The sequence below is a fragment of the Hyperolius riggenbachi genome, unplaced genomic scaffold (genome assembly GCF_040937935.1).
Source record: "Hyperolius riggenbachi isolate aHypRig1 unplaced genomic scaffold, aHypRig1.pri scaffold_182, whole genome shotgun sequence".
Lineage (NCBI taxonomy): Eukaryota > Metazoa > Chordata > Amphibia > Anura > Hyperoliidae > Hyperolius > Hyperolius riggenbachi.
This window is the reverse complement of record NW_027152393.1, coordinates 38,001-44,467: the sequence shown is the minus strand read 5'-3', so window position 1 is coordinate 44,467 and position 6,467 is coordinate 38,001.

Here is a 6,467-nt window from a genome sequence, read left to right as displayed (position 1 = left end):
TTCTGTTAAGCCCCATCTACACCATGGGACATTGCAGCGATCCGGCGGCTCGATTAGCCGCCGGATCGCCTCTTCCGCGTGCCCGCCGCGTCCCCGCTCGCCGTGCGTGCGCCGCATTCGATTCCCCGCTCGTGCCCGCTCGTCCCCGCCGGCGCCGCTTATCTCCCGCACGATTCCCTGCCATTGTCCCCTCGCGGGGATCGAGCAGGGAATCGGCGGTGCGGAGATCCGTCCTGTCGGATCTTATCAATCGAGCCGCATCAGCAGCTCGATTGATAAGGAGCATCGCGGCTGCATCTACTCGTGTAGATGCAGCTTTACATTTTAGATTTTCTGTTAGATTTACTGTAATTAGATTATTTACTGTAGAGACTGGTCATTATCTCTGGTGCATTGTTTCCTGCTGATCTCCTGCTGAATAGAACAATGCCTAATTGCTCGGCAGATAGATGGTTAGATAGATAATTTCCAACATGTTGAACTTTATCTATCTGGCAGGTAAATCTGATGCTGGGTACAGACGTTGCGATTTCCCGCGCGATTCGCGGGATCGATTCCATCAATTCGATTATTTCCAACATGTTCGATCGTGTTTCGATGGATACAGCCGTCGATTTTGCATATTAAGTATGCAAAATTGACGGCTGTATCCATTGAAACACGATCGAACATGTTGGAAATAATCGAATCGATGGAATCGATCCCGCGAATCGCGCGGGAAATCGCAATGTGTGTACCCAGCATAACAGAAAATCTAACATGAAATTGTATGGTGTATTCCCAGCATAATAGTCCGGAGCGTCTTATATGTAAAAAAATATGGTCCATAAATTTACATGCAACAACTAGGAATTATTTGCATCTATTTGACCATACCTAGTCATCACAAGGGGACAAGTGCAGCCCACCATGTTGCCAAAGCGCCACACTTTACATTCCATGTTCCTAATTGTAGATTCGTTTTTAAAGAGAAGAGAGACAACAGATATATGTAGAAACAGGCTTTTTATTTTTAAACATTAAATTCTGGGGTTTTGTATTATAACTCATGCATACATACTGGAAACACTGCAATTTGGCTTTGTACATTGCAGATTTTGTGCAGGGAAGGATGTGCCTTATTATTTATTAACATAATACTAGCACATGTACACTTACTATTGGAATACTTGTGCTGCTGGCTACTCGGTCATAATAATGACTCATAGTTCTTGTTTCACACGCCCAGCTAAGAATGCCATCACTTCACACCAACGGCATGAAGATGCCTGCAGCAGTCATGTGACCACTATTTAGAATGACAGACTAAGCCATTTGCATCCATTTTATGAAGCAAATATGAGCATTGGCGCTATGAGAAAATTATGTGTGAACAAGGAATCCTATTTAACAAGTATGAAAGCGTGTTTGCCATTCTGTACACCCATTAGGCATCTTTTCAGATGAGCGGCTGAACTGTGCACTTGTCGGGCAGTTCAGTTTCCTGTCTGCTGTCCATGAGCGCTATCCGGGCGCATTTAAAATGCAGCTGAATGGCAACATTTGTAACACCAACCGACGGCAGAGAACCACATGTTGTGTCTGAGCATGGCTTCTGTCACACTGACATGTGACTCCATGGGGGGGGGGGGCGCCTGTCCACCACCGATACCGTGCACTAAAAAGCACCCAGCCGGTGCAAGAGAGCAGCTGACAGGTGGTGAATTCACTGCCTTCACCTGCCTGTATGAAAGGGCCCTTATTTGTTGTGATAATGTTAAAATGGGCCTGGAACCCCCTCCCCCAGTGCAGTATACAACCACTTAAAGACCGCCTACCGCCGATAGGCGTCGGCAGGTCGTTAGTGGTATAGCATGCCTCCGTGAACAGTGTGCGAGCCGCCGATCGCGGCTCGCACGCATAATGTAAACATGCGGGGAAGAATTCCCCGCTGTTTACATCACACGGCGCTACTGCGCAGCAGCGCCGTGACGTAGATCGGCGATCCCCAGCCTCTGATTGGCCGGGGATCGCCGCATTCTGATTCGCCGGCATTGACTCTAGGCGGCGCAGGACGGATCTCCGTCCTGCGCTGCCCATAGGAGGAAGGGGAGGGACGGAAGGGGACGGAGGAGGAAGTTCGCTGCGGAGGGGGGCTTTGAGGAGCCCCCCCCCCCGCCGAACGAACAGAGCCGCAGCAGGACATCCCCCTAATGGGGAAAAAAGGGGGTAAGTCTGATCGCCCAGCCTCCTTGCTGATCTGTGTGATCTGTGCTGTGGGCTGTAGAGCCCACGCTGCACAGATCAGCGAAATCACCCCTGGTCCTTAAGTGGTTCTGTCTTTGCTGGCTCCGGGCTCTGTCCACATACACATGCCCCACATAGTTGCCGGCGTATATGTGGGCGTGTGTGACATCACACATGCCTCCTTGTTACGCTGGCAACCACATGGCTTTCGTTGCTCGTCTCGATATTGCACGCCATTACTGCCGCACACCAGATCGAGCAAATCAACCCTACATCTTACAGCATGTACGATTGATACATCACTGATCGGGCATGCTCTTGGAAGCACCGATTTTCATTCAATCAGATTATAATAATCGAATCAGATGGTCAATCGGCCGCCAAGTCGCTTTAAGTATGGCCACTTCTATTCAGTAAGGAGTCCTTGGACAATACTTCATAACACTGCTATTGCCTACTGGGCATGCCCGAATGGGTGCAGCTCAGGCGCTTTGAATCCGCTAGGAGAAAAGCTCAATATAATTGTTATTTGTCTTGTCTATCTTTTTTTTTTTTTAAACCACTTTAGGATTGTTTTAATGCTGGGAATACACGGTTCGTTTTTGCCGCTCGATTCTCCCGCTCGATCGATTCCCCGCTCGATTCTGCAGGCAATTCTCTTATCCACTCGTTTTCTTATCTTTTTCCATTGTGTTCAATGCGGAATCAATCGGCGAAACGATCTGGCCGGAGATCGAACATGTCAGAAATTATCTATTGAGCCATCTAAATGGCTCAAAAACAAACCATGTATTTCCAGCATAAGGCAGCAAATCTTTATAGCTAGCCTACTAACTGCAGACTATCCCTTAGATAACGACCATTGTCTACTGGAACAGGGCCTATTGTCCTAAGGGTAGGACAAACCATCTCAAGGTAGCCCTGCAAGCCAAATGTTGTCTTGTCTTGCCATTTGATGCATATGGTGACCAGATGCCTGCCAGTGGCTATATAACAATTACGGTATATTAATGTTTTAAATACACTGCAAAGTGACCCTGCCTTTAGCTTATCAGATCCAAAATGTATGTACTTTGGCTGAGGGGAGTACTCAAGGTGAAGATGATAGTCTGTTACTAAAAGCAGAAACTGTACTTTGGTGATGGAATGCTTCTGCATTTCATACTTCTGCAGAAGTAACTGTATATGAGAGCACACTTCCTCCACCAACACGGAACTAGAAGTAAAATGCCAATGGCATATAATGGCTTAACTGTACAGACTTTCCCAAGCTTTGTAGATCAAGAGTGTTCATGTTCCGGTACCATTATGAACCCAGAGGACACCAAAGTGAAAGTGGGCCATTGTGACCCACAAGAGCGGCGGGTGAGGCGGTTTTTGCAGCTACCTGATCCGCTCAGCCGCCCGGATCAGGTAACCTACTTTTTTTTTTGAGCCCACCTCAGACTCTCTTTAATGTGTACCTGAACGCTGGTTGCTCACATATCCTGCCTTATTCATCTTAGCCTCTGTTGTCCTCTTCTTCTTTTGCCCTCAATTTTTCCAAGCATCAAAGATTTCTCCAAAGAATCTGGTCTTCTCATTATGTGACAAAAGTATTTCAGTTTTAATATTAGTATCAGTCCTTCTAGTGAAAACTCTGGCCTTATTTATTTCAGTATTGACTGGTTAGATCTTCAGGCAGTCCAGGGAGGAAACAGTAAATTCGGGCGCCTGAGGCTAGTGGACAAATCGGGCGCCGCCATTCACTTCTATAATAAATATCGTTTAATGGGCGCCCGGTAGGAAAAAAGGGCGCCGGAGAAAACTAACGTTTTAAAAGCGGCGCCCGGAGACTTAATGTTTTATTACTGTTTCTCATGATTACACATTATTTAATGATTTATACATGTTTAAATATTATTTTTAAACGAAAACCAGTACAATATTTTTCCCAAACATTATTTTTAAACGAAAAACATTACTTTTTTTTATACATTATTTTTAAACGAAAACAATTACAGGGGGGTCTTAGGTTTAGGCACCAACAGGGGGGTCTTAGGTTTAGGCACCAACAGGGGGGTCTTAGGTTTAGGCACCAACAGGGGGTCTTAGGTTTAGGCACCAACAGGGGGGTCTTAGGTTTAGGCACTAACAGGGGGGTCTTAGGTTTAGGCACCAACAGGGGGGTCTTAGGTTTAGGCACCAACAGGGGGGTCTTAGGTTTAGGCACCAACAGAGGGGTCTTAGGTTTAGGCACCAACAGGGGGGTCTTAAGTTTAGGCACTAACAGGGGGGTCTAGGGGTTAGGGGTAGGTACAGGGAGGGTTACTTAGGCACCAACAGGGGGGGTCTTAGGTTTAGGCATCAACAGGGGGGGTCTAGGGGTTAGGGGTAGGTACAGGGAGGGTTACTTAGTAATTTTTTTTTTAAACGTTATTATGCGTTTCATTATTTAAACGAAAGATTAACGTTTTTACAATTGCCGATTTAATACACATTATTTAATGATTTATAACGTTTAAAACCATTACTTTTAAACGAAATACATTTTTAAACGTAATCCATGTTTATCGTTAAAAACCCGGCGCCCTTTTTTCCCATCGCCCCTTTTTAACGTACGCGTCCAGGGAACTCTCAGTAGCTCTCTCCACACCCACAGTTCAAAAGCATAAATTTTTTTACACTTTTCAGTATTATGGTCCATTTTTCACAACTGGGAAGACCATAGATTTAACGTTCCTGATCTTTGTTGGTAAAGTAAAATGTCTATACTTTAGTACCTTGTTCAAACTTGCTTATATATTTACTTTAGCTACAAATCATGGGTTCCACCAACAAATTTTTGATGCCCTATCCACACAATGTTTGTACTCTTTCCCCTTGTAGGGACCTCATAGTCAGTACTCTAGGCCAGATTTCTGGAAAAGCCACAAAGGCTCAGGACTCGGACGGTTGCTGGCCAAAGTGGCACCTGAACATGAAAGAGGGTTTCTACATATGAAAGAGACGGCTGAAAATAAGGAACAACACATGAAAAAGGGAACGTGATCTCTAAGAGAGCTGTTCATGAAAAAGAGGGTCTCCTGTATATGGACGATACACATGTAAGAGGTGCTGCACATGGAATGGGAGGGGTACTGCTGCACATGGAAGGGGAGCTTGGCCTAGGCAGGACTGGTTCTAGACTTTTTGCTGTCTGAGGTAAACTTGTGAGGATGCGCCCCCCCCCAAATTGGAATGATCGCACAGTTGACCTTTTGCATCACACATTACAGCCCCTCAAAACACCCTCAGTATAGGTAGGCAGCCAGGTATAGGTGCCCCCATTATTGGTAGCTAGGTACAGTTGCACCCAATATAGGTTATCCAGGTACAGTTGCCCCCAGTATAGGTTAGCCGGGCACTCTCTTCACTTCCTGTTTCTGCCTGGTACTGCCCCCAGACTGCTGCCGCCTGAGGAAGTCACCTCACTTGGCATCATGGACAGACGCAAAAAGTATAAATCCAGCCTTATAGATAGTGACCTATGTAGAGGAAAGGCTCTAAATCCCATAGAGCTTTCCTGGTCCTCTCTCCATGCCCTCGGTTCAACGCTCTCCCTCCATTAAATTATTCTACCAACCAGTTGAATGCCCCTTAGGGAGTCCTCATGAAGGCTTCAGAAGTACTTCCATAGACGAGTGGGTCTGTATTGCTCAAGTATGAGTCCAGCCTCAGGATTACATATGCGTAGTACGGATGCATCCTTATTCTGGAGCACTCAGGGATGCATGTGCTTCTGAGGATCCCTGAAGGCACAAATTTCATCTGGGGACAGAGGTGGACCAAGGGCATGAAGAAAGGACTAGGGGGGCTCTATGGGATCCAGAGCCTTCCTGATAGGTAAGTATCTACATTAACTTTTTTTTTTCACATTCGCTTTAGACTGCTTTAACTACATTATCCTACAGATGCTTAGAGGGAAAAATAATGGTTGAGCATTAGATAAAAAAAAGAGTATTAGATGCAGGTAATGTCATTTTCAGAATTTGTAGAGAGCATTAGTGGCAGCCCCTGTGACAAAGTGACACTACATATTTCGAGGCACATGGCCTCTAGTTAGGACATTTAAATAAGTTATTAAGTAAAGGGAGGTGCTAAAGGGGGTGTGGCCAGAAAATAGCAAAAAAATAATTAACCCTTTGCACACTCGCATGTAAATGTTCAAACATACATTCACAGATTCACTAATCCAGGCACCACTGTTATCCCTACAGCTA